General features: G+C 38.3%; 1 protein-coding gene across 1 annotated transcript in view; it reads left to right on the top strand.

The window, feature by feature from the left end:
- Positions 1–2,877: 2,877 nt before the first annotated feature.
- The window catches only part of chrm2a (cholinergic receptor, muscarinic 2a), an 83,819-nt gene continuing 72,261 nt past the window's right edge, over positions 2,878–14,435 (top strand). The window contains exon 1 of the mRNA XM_006780846.3: positions 2,878–3,013. The gene's annotated coding sequence lies outside the window, so the exon portion shown is untranslated. The remainder of the gene's footprint in view (positions 3,014–14,435) is intronic.

The following is a 14,435-nucleotide window of genomic DNA, read 5'->3' on the forward strand; positions in this document are numbered from 1 at the left end:
CACATAATATAAATCAGTGGAAGCGTTTCAAGTGTTGGATCCAGATTTATTGCCTTTACATTAGTGGCTATGTATTACAGCACCATGTAACTTCAGTAAATAAATGTGTACATATAAGAAACTACATTTTTTTTTCAACTTTTCTTTGCTGTCTTATTTTATTCTTCAATTTAAAAAATCTCGTTTAAGAATATTAAAAGTATTGTTTACATAAATTGTGGTAAGCATACACGAGCAGAAAAATAGATAAAAAATTTTATACTTTGCAAACACACATTACCTATCACAAGTGCAAATTTGTTATTCAGATTTGGCCTCATAAACCCAAATAAATGCATGACATCCCCAAAACAGAACAATAAAATGTGATTTGTTTTATCAGTTGCTGGGTTTGAAATGACAGCATTTGGTTTTCTTAATGAGATTGTATTATTTTCAAATGAAAACAATGTGCCTTAATGTCTGAGAGCCGGAAAAACAATTATACAGCTGCTTCCAATGTGCAAGGAAGAGGCATGCCAGCCAGCATCTCTCAATACAGATTAAGCATGTAAGATAGTTTAAGAAACTCATGTTTTTAAATGTATTAATCGTGCTTTTCATCATCCTTCTAATGTCTTCCAGAATAGGTTATGCTAAGCATTGTGAAATCCTTCATGGCTTTGCTTTTCTTGGCCGTGTGATTTGACTATATGGGTCCAGATGTTCAGTGACGTCAGTCAAAATCAGTACATTGGAAATCTTTGTCGAGCAGGCGTACAAAGGCTTTGGATCAGAGGTGATGAGAGACGGAGCCGAGACGAAGACAAGATTTCTATATTTCAGTAAAGTTAAAGCACACCACGGCCACACAGGTGCCATGAAAGTACATTAACGCTGAATTTTATATATGCACTTTGATGTGTTTGCTATTTTCCGGATAGTGCATTAGATGACTCTTTGTTCATCGTGTTTCTGTTAATTGGGCAATAGCGAGTCCATTAAAACTGCGATTTTCTATAACTAATTGCAGTGCACTCGAGCCACCCTTTGAGGCTCTCCTGTTCATCAGCATAACACAGGTGTGAATGCAACACGTGACGCATCTGTGGCCATTTAGGTGACTGCTCGCAGCACTAACACACACATGCACTCACATGAGTAATGAGCAGCGTATGTGCATATACGGTGAGTCGTGCGTGTCAGAAGCAATGCGAATAGGAATAATTAACGCATGTGGTGGATGTTTTTGTTGTCACCCTACTTGTTTTTGGCACATGCAATCAGATGGGATTTAAGGATTTATCACGTACCTGGAGCATTTACATGAGTCACTGATGTATTATTCTCTCATAGCCGTGCAAAACCATGTCTGATATCTGTCACTAGATGACAACAGCCTCTCTTCTGTCTCTTACTTAGTTTTTTCATTTCTCTGCAGAGCCTTCCCACTTTATATGCAACCTCTCTGCATTTTAGCATTTTTTTTCAGTTGCTACATGAGCCACATTGTTAAATAATTCAAATGCAGTATGTTTTCCAAACCTAAACTAGTACCACTTGATACATTTTAATTAATTGGCAGGTAGGACAAAGAGACTCTGTGTGTAGTCTCTTTGTCTCTGGATCAGAAAACACTAAAAAATCTTCATGGTGATTTGATCAAATTCAGCATAGAGGAAGAAGAAGAAAGACTTACCTGTGTTACCTGCATGTTGGGCGATCTTGGGAAGGGTGCTGGTTGGTTTAGGTCTATGAAACTGACTTCAGCTTTACTTCCTGTGGGCAGATGACCTGTTAATAGGCAAACACATAAATACACAGAACCAGAGTAACTTTAAAAACTACTTCCCCAGTAGATGTCAGTAAAACATTCTCATCCTCTGTGTGTTTTTCCAAAAATCTTGGCTGTGTGGCAGATTTTTTTTTTGAGAAATACTGAATAATGTCAAATCACTCCAAGACTTTAATAGCAGTCCAGTTCAGAAAATGTAATGTTGTAATAAATCAGGCAGAAATTCAGCTTTCAAACAAGTGCTAAGCGGATAAATCTGATAAGCGCCAGTCAGTTATGATAAAAGGAGTCATTCCGCTGTGAGAGCCGTCTTCAGAAAGAGAAGGGGGGAAACTAAGTCCATACAATGTATACAACTTGACACAAAGCAGGTCCTGTTGGCCACGTGTTTAGATAATCAACAGGTTTCCTGCAAAGACACGTATGCATAGACAGAAATACATGATGCAGGTCTGAGAGCCATTCAGTTCTTCTTTTGTTTGAATTTAGATTTCTTTTCAAAAAGTACTTGAATAATTAAAGATTGTTTCTTAATTAAAATTACACTAAAATCCACGTCGATTAAAAGATTGGATTTTGCAGACGTAAAAGGTGAGCAAGCTTTGCTTTTTTTTTTAATTTATTATCGTTTATGTTCGCTCTCCTTGGTGCTGAATCCAAAAGTCTACGCGAAGCTCTCACTCAGGCTTTTTTTTTTTTTTAAATGGGAAGAACTATTTAAAAGAGAAAAGCCACAAGCAAAATTCTGTCTTTTCAATCAAAATGACAATGATTAAGACCGAAGTACACCCCAGCCAATTAAAATATAATTCAAAGATCCAATATAAAATATACTAACGGGCTAAATGAGCTGATTTACCGCGGAAAATCCGTGGCAAGTGTGTGTGATTCTCCTGGCATGGGGTTTAATTAGTGTACCGACGAACAGCACTCTTTCAAGCTGCGGGTGATTTCTGTTTTAAATCACGTGTTGCTGCACTAAACTCAGGCTGGTTTCCCTGAATCTGAAAGGCAAATAACGACTGTCGTTACCGTCAAAGAGAAGCCAGCCTACTTCTTACGGCTCTCTCTCCCTTTCTCTCGCCGTCTTGCTCACGCACCCCCACCCCCTCTCCACTTTCTCCTGTGCAGCGCGTTTTGTCTCCAAAGCCCGTCTTCAGAAGCATGTCCTCAGACATGCAACAGCGATGCGATGAAGCGGACCAAAAAGAAGCCACCAGCGTGACAGCATAAAAGCAGGTAAGCTGCTGACTGAATATTGGCCCCTTTATGATCAATAGTCTGTGATTTCTGAGAGGAACCAAAGGATTCGATATTTTATCGGATACTGTCAGACAAGAAGTGCTTGTTCTTTCAGTAAAAGGGGTTTATTAAGCTGTCTTACTCAAGGACAGTCCGAAAGGAGGAACTAGTTGTGGTCAGGAGTTGAACCTTGGACTTTTTTTCTTTCTTTCTTTCTTTTTAGTATGGGACTATCTATCTATATCCGCCAGATTGCTCACACAGCCACATGAACAACTGCATATACATTCAATATGTGGAAACTCGATTGTCACGGTGCTACTCCGAGTGGGGTTTATTCTGATTTCAAACATTTCAGCGCTGTTTTGGTTTCATGGAGTGGCAAAAGTACATAACTCCCGTTTCACGTAATTCAGCTCAGAGAAAACATCCCGATCCTCGGTGACTATTGAAAAATATTTTTACACCTTATAATCGAACTAGAAAGAGCCCGTCTAATATCTACTGCTTTGGAAGCTATGCGCAATGAACACAAAGACATTTCAACAGCTCCCTGTGCCAACATCGGTGTCTTTGCGCATCTTAGATCGAGCAAGGGGAACTTTGTGGTTCTGATATACTTTTTTTGACAACCCCAGAAGCGGAAACAATTTCAGAGTCATGGACCGCTATACCTTATTAATTTTGTCAGTATTATACGATCACGCGTCCATTGCGCGCATTTTTTTTTTATCAAGTATTCAAAACGTTAAAGCCTCATTTCTCCGGACATTACTAATTCCAACAATCTGTTTTTGGATCGTTTCTAAAAGGAAGAGCCAATTGACTTACTCGAACTCGAACGAAATGTGTGCTTAAAGGACTCCAATGTGACTTGGATAAAAGCGCTCCGCATCGTTTCATTCAAGTCTGGATAAAATTGCTGGTCTAATTTCTGCAGTAGGACGCAAATAATTCCCAATGGTGAGAAAACTCGCCTTTTGACAATTCCAACGTGCTGAAAGCTTATGTATGGTCGTTAATGTGGCACCAGAGATACAGATCTGTGAAAGTCTATAATTGCCCAAAAGCGGTTTTCTCTCGTCTAATTAATTCGATAAAACCATTCTTGATTTCAGCAAGCTTTTTCGCCACATGTTCACATTCCCCGTGTTTTCAACAGCCATCGCAATAAAAAAAAGCATTTTTTTTTTCATATCTGCACTGAGATCTACCGCCACCTTTAACAATGAGATTAAGAGACGATTTGGCGTCGAAGCCGCACCAGAGGTGCGTAAAAGCGCAACGCAACAGAACAGATTTGAGACTGCGGGTTTCTGTCGGATTTTATAACCACGGGTCTTATAGTTGAGATGTTTTACTTCTAGATTGGATCTTCCAGTCATATTTAACGACAGATAGAGAGGCTTTTGGCACTAAATCGAACGGGGGGCTCAAAGGTAAACCTGTTTCTGTTCTTTTTTGTTTCAAGTATTTAGATTTTTTTATTCGTTTATATCAAACAGCGTTTGGCTACAAAATCTATTGTATTTTTCTAATCTGCACGACAGCAAAATTAACCGCAGTCACAGTCGTGTGACTGGAAAGGAGACCAAAAAAAAAAAACCCCAACAAAAACTAACAAACAACAACAACAAAACGCACTCTACTCCTACTGTATCGTTCGGCTAGATTAATCATCGCAGTTGGACGAGCCCTGTGGTTCGCTGCGATGATTGGAGGTTGTAGTTTGGGGTCATTTAACTTCACTGAAAAGTTACAGCCAGAGAAGAGGGAGAAGAGGTTTTCTTGGAATTGGGGCAGGTGGGAGGGTGGGGGTTCTCAGTTGTTACAGTGGGGAGAAAATCAGGTTTCGCCAAGACTGGCGGCTAATTCTGACTGAGAGAAGAGGAAACATATGGTCTCTGTGTTCCTCTTTCCTTGATTTTAAGGACTTTACAATAAGGCTAAGTACATTTTGCTTGTGCGTATTCATTTCTTATTTTGTAAATATTTAGTCTGATGCAGTTCACCAACATCTGTGCTGATATCTGATATTTTTAGCATTGTGTTGTACAGTTAACTGCTGTGGCTTGACCTTGATTACGTTTTCATTCCTGACTGTAACTGGCTTTGTTTAAAGAGCTGACGAGTAAACAAAAAAGACGTGGTGTTGCCTTAGTACCTAACACGATACTGGTTTTGTTCTTGTAAAATCATTATTAATTAATGTAACATTTGATTTAGTTTCTTGCCAGAAAAAAAGGATTTCCATTTGGTGTGGAATCCGTTTCGCCCCGTTTTCATCTTTGGAATTGCACTACAGGGGAACTAGCCCAGTTTTCAGTGTGACGAATAGTGTTCATTTGGCAAAACTCTTAAAACATGATGAAGTCAAAAGGAAACCAATATCAGAAACGTCAACAGGTTTGTGCTTGAGACAAAAACATGATTTATTTTACTGAAAATGTTTAATATTGCTGTATGTGAATGTGCAGATAAAGTTGTTGTCTACTTATTATGTTTTTATGGGGGAAAAGCCACTAAAGGCAAAAAATAAATTCCATTAGGTGTAGAAAAATCACTCAACAGATTCACAGGACCTCTAAAAACACAAATGCAAAAGACTAATAATCACTGAAAATCAAATCCAAACCTGGATCGAGTCATATTTATTACATAATAGCATTATAAAAGGTGATATTTGTGTACACTTGGTAAAGTAACTGTTGTAGCTGTATTAAGTGCGACTGTTTCACTGTGCTACCCACGTCTTTTTCACAACTCCAACCACTTTTTAAGTTCCCAAGGCTTTTATTGTGTCCCTTTGTTCCTTCCGTTCTGTAGCAACGAAAATTTTTCTCTAAGCAAGTATTCGTTGTAACTTTCAGCAACTAGTTGCTGTCCATTTCCACTTAAGACCATGTCTGATACCATGATGCTGATAGGTGAGGTTTACATGAACTGTGAGTTATTCATTTTTGATCTATTAGATTTTTTTAAAAAAAAGTTATTTATAATTTCATGAAGCTCGCTGAGGTCTACTAAGATCAGATGTGTAGCTTGCCTTAATTTAAACCCTTTTCTTTAACTCTACTGCTATTCCATGAAATATGCAGATGACAGAGTGCCAGCATTTGGTGTCCATGAGCTTGACTGATGTAGTAAATGATGACATGCATTGATTTATGTATCACCCTGCAGTTCTGCATGAATATTGCGTATTGGTGTCTATGTTGTTGATGCAGATGAGAGTAAAGTGACAACTATTTAATAGATTAAGTGTATTTCTGGGATTTAAGAATCATCACCCTTTGCTTTGCTTTTGTGTTTAAAAGTGATCTTTATTCGTCATGTGTACAAAACACGCTAATGAAAGCTCTCATTCTTGTTTGATGTCTTTCACGTTGAAATCATGACAATTTTAACCAAAACGGTGCTTCATAACAGTGAGACATGCATGCACGTACACTCAAATGAAATGGAATGAATCAGTCTTTCTCGGTCACATTCACACGAAGGACGGAGAGCGAAGCGATTGAAGGAGGAGGCTCATGCCAACCCTGCTACCTTCAGTGAAGGCACATTGCACACATATTGCTAAATCTGTGCTTTTGGCAGTGTTGGAAACAGTGTAACAGACAAGGTTGCTTTTGTAAATAGTTAAATTTAGCCAGTGGGGTGCCTCTTTGCATGGACATAAGCTTCTCAGTTGTAGAGAGGCTGCACAGTGCACATTAGTGAATCTGTGTATCTGGCACACACAGAAAGGAATGTCTAATTATCACGCTTTCAGCCGCAGTAGGGTCCTCTATTTGCACTGAGCTCCTGCTCTAATCACTGTCTTTTTGTTGTCATTACACACTTATTTATTTTATTTTTATGCAGTTAGAATGTTATTTTTGCTCCATGTGGATGAGCCGGAAAGTCCGTGTAGCATCGGCTGGGTGTTGAAGGAAGCAATTGAGCAGAAGCAAAAGAATGGGCTCAACTGATCTGTGGAATTTTTCTGAAAGAGATGAAAAGAGATGAAGGGGTTTTACATAACAGTGAGCATGTTGTATACAAGTACAGATATATATGCAGGGATATGAGGTTATGCGAATGAAAAGAGTGACGGATGAGGATGTCATTGACTCATACATATATAAACGTCGTTTCATAAGCCTAAATATGCATATATCCTCAGTCAGAGCGTGCAGATTTTCATACGTTGAAGCTGATTCGGCCAGTGTAGCAAATGACCAATGTACCATTTAGTTGGACTGCTTCTCAGATGATGAGCGACTGCAGAGCTTTGCAATATGAAGTGGCTCTAAACCACTGCACGAAGTGGCATTGATTGGACAGCATGAGAGGAGGGAGATTCCTCCTTAAGGTCATTATCAAGCAGACAGAGAGAGTTAGACGAAACAAACCAGTGTAATTGCATTTGTAACAAAAGACTTGGAATCAATGGACTAAGCTCTACGTACAGCAGTTGGTCAGTGTATTTCATCAACATTCAAATGGATCCAGCCTCACTGTAATTGCTTATAAAATCTATGCTACGAAATTGGTTCAGCAGTTCTCTATGATGTAGTCTGTTCTCTTATATGTCGCGATTCAGAATGTGTCTGACAAACCAGAAACTTTTTAACACTTTATAACATTTAATGAATTTTGACAGATAATTATTTATACATAATATTGCTACACACATACACATTTACATTTGTTGATGTAATAACAGGGACTATTAAGCTTCATGCTCTTCCAGACATCTACATGTACAGTCTAAGTGCACAAAAAACTAAGTACACCCTTACTGCATCGATAGAAATCAAGAGGGGAATTGGCAACCAGGTGTTTTGGCTTGCAAAGTTTGATCTGAAAAAAAAAGTGTAAGACTTCTTGGACAAACTTCTTTCGAGAGATGAGACAAAAGTGGAGATATTTATCCATAACCGACAGTGAATCAGCACAAACACCTCATACTGCCGGGCATGGTGGTGGAGGGGTAATGGTTTTGGCTTGCTTTTTAGCTACAGGACCTGGAAACCTTGCAGCCAATGAGTCAACAATGATCACCTCCGTATATTAAATTATTCTAAGTATTCTAGAGTTGAAAGTGAGGCTTTCTGTCCCACATCTAAAGACTGGCTGAAAATGGGTCATGCAACAGGATCATAATCTCAAGCATACCAGAAAATCTATAAAATAATTACTGTAAAAAAAAAGAATCAAGGTGCTGTGATGGCTCATTCAAAAGCCAGTCTTTTTTGAAATACTGTGGTGGGACCTAGAGAGAGCTGTGCAAGAATGAATGCCTGCAAGCATCAATGAACTGAAACAACACTGTAAAGATTGGGACAATTCCAGAGAGACTGCTAAAAGAAAACAAATGCATTGCTGCTAAAGGTTTTTCTACAATATATTGAATCATTGGGTTTAGTAAGTTTTTCGTAGGACTGCATAGAGTTCTTTTTACATTACTATTGCAATGCTGTCTGGTGTGGTTTATCTAGTTCCTTAGGAAGTTGCAGCTCAAGGCCTGATCAAGATCAAACAGCAATGTCTACAACCTGATTTTTCAAAAGAGCTGGATTATACTTTAAGATTGTATTTCAAAGGCGCTGCATGGTTTTTCTTTTAGTCTAAAATTGATTTGAAGTGTCTTATTGGCTTGACATGTCAGATATACTTTTTAGACTTTTAAATAATACATCTCACGGATCCTCTGTAGCTGGCATCCAACTTACCAGCTCAATGCCTAGTCTCTGGGAATTTTGTTTTTATGGCCATTTCTTAAGAATACTAAGGACAGATCATTTTAGCTTGGCCTTTAATTTAGCTGACTCATCATTATGTTCTTTTTTTCCCTTTTTGAACTTCAGGTTCTATTTTCTTTTTTCAATAAAGAACTTTTTTCCTTCTAAATTTTATTATATCCACTTTTGTTTTACCGTTTTCAAACCCGAAGCCACAGAGCTAAGCTGTGAAAGGTTGAATTGCTTCCTGGACTGGAAAACTTCAAGCACCTCATGGTTTTGTTAACGAGTGGAGAAACTCCCTGACAAATTGGTGCAGGACGCCACAGCACATATCTGTCGTAAGAAAGGGCTTAGGACTCTCAGCTAACGTGGGAAGACCTCGGCATCCCTCTTAGAAGTGCTTTAGCTGGTGGCTGGTAAGAGGAAAGCATGGACATCTCTGTCTAGAATACCTCACCCACTATGAGCCCGACCCTTGTTTTGTAAAGCACATGTTCGTGGACATGGCATGTGAAAACAATTTAGTTCATTCAGTTATTTTACTCTTCTATTGTTGGACATTTTCTTTTAACTCTTTCGACTGAAGTTTGTGTACACAACTTTTTAAAATGAAAATAGCTGCCCGTTTTTACTCTTGGGTAGCAAAACCAAAAAAGTGAAAGATGTTCAATTTCACGATAGATTTCAATAGAGTTCAGTTATAATATAATTTTTTTTAGCTTATTTTGTTATGTATTTTACTATGTTATAACTGATACCATGACACATTAACTGGAGCCATATGGAAATAATAAATCACTCTCCTGATGAAATATACTAATATATACTTTGTTGTATACTATATACAACAAAAAAACTCTTCAGGTGGAATTTTGGGCAGAAAATAGAAATAAGATACGGCCACACTTTAGAGGACTAAATAGTAAAGTACACTGGCATGATTTTTCAAACATGTCAAAAATGTAAAATGTCCTTACTCTTTTTTCAAAAATTAACATTATCAACATCTTATCTTAAATCAAACTGGATGCAAAATGTCCCGGTGGTGCATCTTCATAATGTTAGTCCTTTTACCCTAGCAGCATTGGTCTGTGTTGCATTCCTGAACAGCAGTTGAAATGCGACAGCAGCAGTTGTAAGTACTACCCTCTAAACCTCTGGAGATTCCTTTGAATGTGGTGCACTTCCAAAAGCCTCAGGTGTTCTCCAGTCTTGCCACTCACCCAGCAATAATGCAAGGCAGCCATTCTTTGCTCTTAATTACTCTGAGCCTCAGTACCAGATAATTCCAACCAGCTTTATTATCTGGCTCAGCCATTGTCATTTCCTCCATAAAACATTCAGATTCGGTATTCTTGTCTGCTCGCATCTGACCTTGGCAGGGAGGCGTTATTCTAATTGCCCACAGGCCAAATTCCTCTATGATTGGAGATTGTAAGACACATTAGACTAAAAAGGTGGAATCTAGCTTTCCCTCTGACCTATAGCATATGCTTTTACACACAATTAGGGCCTATTCACAAAATGGCATTACCAAGAGAGCGCTGTGATGTGGACAAAAACAAAGAAAGAAGGTAGGAGTGAATTTAGATTGCTTTCTCTCTTTTTTTTCTTTTTGCAGTGCAACTTTAGCAGCAGGGGGAACAGCTTCAGCTGGTGTCACAAGTTCTTGTAAATGGCGCCAACATGACAGGGCGCCTTAATATCTCACTGCGCTGCTGCAGATGTTTTTGAAGTAGCCCTGCGTGACTTTTTCTTCTTGTTGGCGAGGAGCACTAACAAGCAATTAGCCAACAGGAGGAGTGCTTGGTATTTCATGGGACAAAAGCTGAGCTTACAGTCTAAGAAAGCTCTTTGTTTTGCCTTTGAAGGTTTGGTCATAGGAAGGAAAATTCGCAGCAGATATAAATGCAGGTTCAAATCATTTAGGCACATGAGGCAGAGGAGCGATGCTCCTAGTGTTTGAAAGATGTAAAATGACCAAACAGAAGATACAGATGCACATAACCTTCATTATACCATTGGGAGTTTTGTAGATTTATACAGCAGATTATATAACAGTATGTGTGATCCATTAGAAGTAGCTGAGCATTAATTCATGCTAAGTGCGTGTCAATGAGCTGCTGGCGGTTGATTTCTATTTGACTAGGCAATAAAAGTCAAACTGTCTTCCTGGAGGAATTGCTGTCCTAATTACTGGCCTGCCTGAAGCTGATAAACAGGAATGATCATCAGTTGGAGACGCCATGTACTCAACGTCAATAATGAATCACAATCATTTCTTCCCTGCCATTCTCTTGTTCTTACTACAGACAGATTATGCCATCTGTTAGCTTCTTGACCACTTTGGTGCAAGTTGAATGGTTAGTGGGTAGACTGCCATGAAATTGGATAGGTATTCATGTCTGGGTAACCGTTAGAAGACATAATGATGTTCAGCATCGCTGTTTGTCATGATGTTGTGATAGTTTTAATAAAATTTGCTAATTGGCTTATTATAATGGAAAACAACACAGCAGTTGTTATACCTGTGAACATTGATGTTGTAAGCATGTCTAGCTAGCATTAGCATGCACGACTATAAGCTTCATTTCAGTTTGCAATTCTAAAATGTGATCATATATTTTCTTATTGGAGTTTTGAGAATGTTTTGTAACAACACTGCGACTAAAAATTTAGCTAAAAACTAAAATGTAACTGTTGCTACAAAGTTGCTTTTTTAGAATCAAATTCAATTTTTTTAAGGTAGGTATTTAAACTCAGAATGGCTCTTTATTGTAATTAAAACAACAAACCTAAAACACTCCAGTGGGGTACTTTGAATTGCAATCAGTAATGACACAAAAAGCAATGAGCAGTCTTCTCTTTGAATATTCCTTATTGCATTTTGGATCTACAAACTCTATCGATAAACTGGGCTTTTTTTTTAGGAATGTAACTAACAGGTCTGTTCATTTTAAATCCCTAACAAAAATAGAAACCACATACAGCATACATACACACATAGATCTTATTTCACAATTAAATATATCTGTCTACAATGAAAGAAAATTTACTTCGAAAGCCAGACATATTGCATTCAGAGCTTTGAAAATCACTAATTTTAGAAAGCATTAGTTGAAATAGCTTAAGGGATTTGAAGTGTTACAATTCAGTGTCTATAGAAAAAAAATAATAGATTTAGTTTCCAGACAGTTTACAAATTGTCAGAAAGAGTATGAAACAATTACATTCTGTCTTCAAATTCCCTGTGAGAAAAAGACCATGTGTGAAATCAAAGCTGAATTAGAGCTGCCACACGAGACGCAATACTGTGTACACACACAGCAGATGAACATGGCCGTGGCCCTGGATACTGTGGATCAAATCAAAAGGTAAACATTCTTCTCTCCACACTGGAAAAGAGGCTAGCGTAGTGGCTGGCACAAGAAGGGAGCATCGTTTAACCAGGTCAATATTATTAAGTCCAGTCATAAAAGTAGTCTGTTAATGTTATTGCATCCGGTGTCACCTCTTGTTTTATTCCTCTGATTTGGCAAGTGAAGACTTGTTTATTGCCTGAGGTGTAACCTGGTTCTTCCTGTGTTTCTTTTAATGCCCGGAGGCTTTGCAAACTGTAGTTCCCCTTTATGTGGTCAGTCGGTTCAATTTATTGACTCTGTCAACACTGTCTTTTTAAACGAAAACGTGAGATGAAGCCCAGATAATGGTAGTAAATACCACAGAGTTTGTTGACATTTGGCAGATGTTGACTTTTTTTCTTCTCAGAAAAGATTTCTGTTTTTGAGGTGCCTCCAGGGAAACTGGAGTATGGACACTTTCACTTTTATTTCAATATACACAAACACGGAAATTAGGTGCATGTGATATTTTCACAGGATAAACATGCTTGGTTTATTTAAAAGACAAAGCACAGGCTAAGATTATATGTACATTTATGAAGTGCAGTGTGACTGTGTGACCGAGACCTGGATGGTTCACTTCCCCTCAGGCTTGGCTATAAGAAGTCAGTGGACGTTGTACTTTATCCAAAGCTTTGTACAGATTCGTGGTTTAGTTTGACATTCTCAAAGAGGATCCCTGAAGGTCTGTGTAACTCGTTCCAGGTGAACGATTTGACATTTGGAAGAAATGCCAGCAAGGAGGAAAGTGGGCACTTCTTGGGTTTTCCGAGCTCGTGCGTGCTTGTGTGTTGTGGAATTTTGGGGGGTTTCTTGTTTGCATTCTTCAGTGGATGTATGGTGAAGTTCAGCACATTTTCCAACCACTTTTTTAACCTCTCTGGCATATTATTCAGTGGGCTCACTATGTCAGAGTGAGAAGCCCATCTGAAATGCTGTTATTTGACTTGACAGGAACAGGGCTGCTGACAGAGTCCAGAGACTACGCTGTGTCAGAGGAACACAAACAGACTGTAGGATAGATTCACTGTGTGAGGCACCCGTCGCCCCTATGTTCACACTCTCTGATGGCCCTTTTTGACAACCCTCTCACAAACAAACCAGTCATAGCAGAAAAAAAGAAATGCCTCATCATAAAACAACTTAGGGTCACACGAAATGGATTTTCCAAGTTATTATCCTTCGTTGCCATCCACGCTAATTGTTTGGCTAGCACTTTTAATAATATTATACTATGCAAATTCCTACCTTTTTCTAAAAAGCGTTCATAGTTTTGACCTGTAGCGCTTTTTTTTTTCTTAATTGGCTGCAGTGAAGTAGGTCATGTCAATAAACTTGCCACTCACCAATGGGTGTGGTTTGTTACATAACTGCAGTGAAGTGCAAAATTGAGCCACTGGATGTCTCTAAAAGCATGTTTTTTGGATGACTCATCCTGCATTAGTGGTTCATCCTTTAATTTGTCCAATCATCTGTGAGTCATCATTCATCACTAACATTATTAGCTTGGCCATATTAGGAAGTTGGGAAATGTTTGGGCTTGAAGATGTTATTGGAAATGCTGGTCAGTTGGGGTCCTTTACCTCCAATTAAGTCTTTGTTTCTTTTTTTGTATTCAAATTCACGTATTTTGCAAAAGTTAAAGATGGTGTTAATGCATTCACTGTGTTAATCACACTGCACTGCTGAACAAAATGAAGGAGAGCATTGCTATGCAGGTACATCTCCGCAGCTGTCTCTACTTTGTCTGTCGATCAGGAGAGAAATACAAGAGACAAGGTCATCCCACTTCTCTACAATTTTACACAGTTTCCTTGTCCAATCAATACTCTCCAACATGGCTAAAATGGAGAGGTCTCATTCCCCAGTCACCTAATAATTGAAAGCAGTTAGCATAGAAGATGGGACATGAGTAACAGTGGTGTCTGCTTCTTGTTTTTTCATTGAATAAAATCAAGCTTTGTAGTAAAAGCTCAAACTCAATGCTTGGAATGTTTTAGGTAAAAACCTTTTCCACTTCAGTTTGGGACATATTAACTTTTTTATTTTTATAAATAAGGGCAAAATACACAGAGTATCCAAATCCAATAAAGCATGCAGTAATAGAAAAGTTTTCATGTTTTTCATTATCTTAGAGAATTTCTTTCAAGTAATTCAGTTGTAAAACCAACTTGTATCAGTAAAAGTTGATTGCTTTTAATAAGCTGAAAAATATGGGTTTTAAGTTTTTATTTGACTGGGAATAACGAATATCTACAAAGAAATGTCCCCGGGTCTCTTTATCTC

This window comes from Neolamprologus brichardi, chromosome 17 (genome assembly GCF_056152115.1).
Source record: "Neolamprologus brichardi isolate AB-2024 chromosome 17, ASM5615211v1, whole genome shotgun sequence".
NCBI classification, from domain to species: Eukaryota; Metazoa; Chordata; class Actinopteri; order Cichliformes; family Cichlidae; genus Neolamprologus; species Neolamprologus brichardi.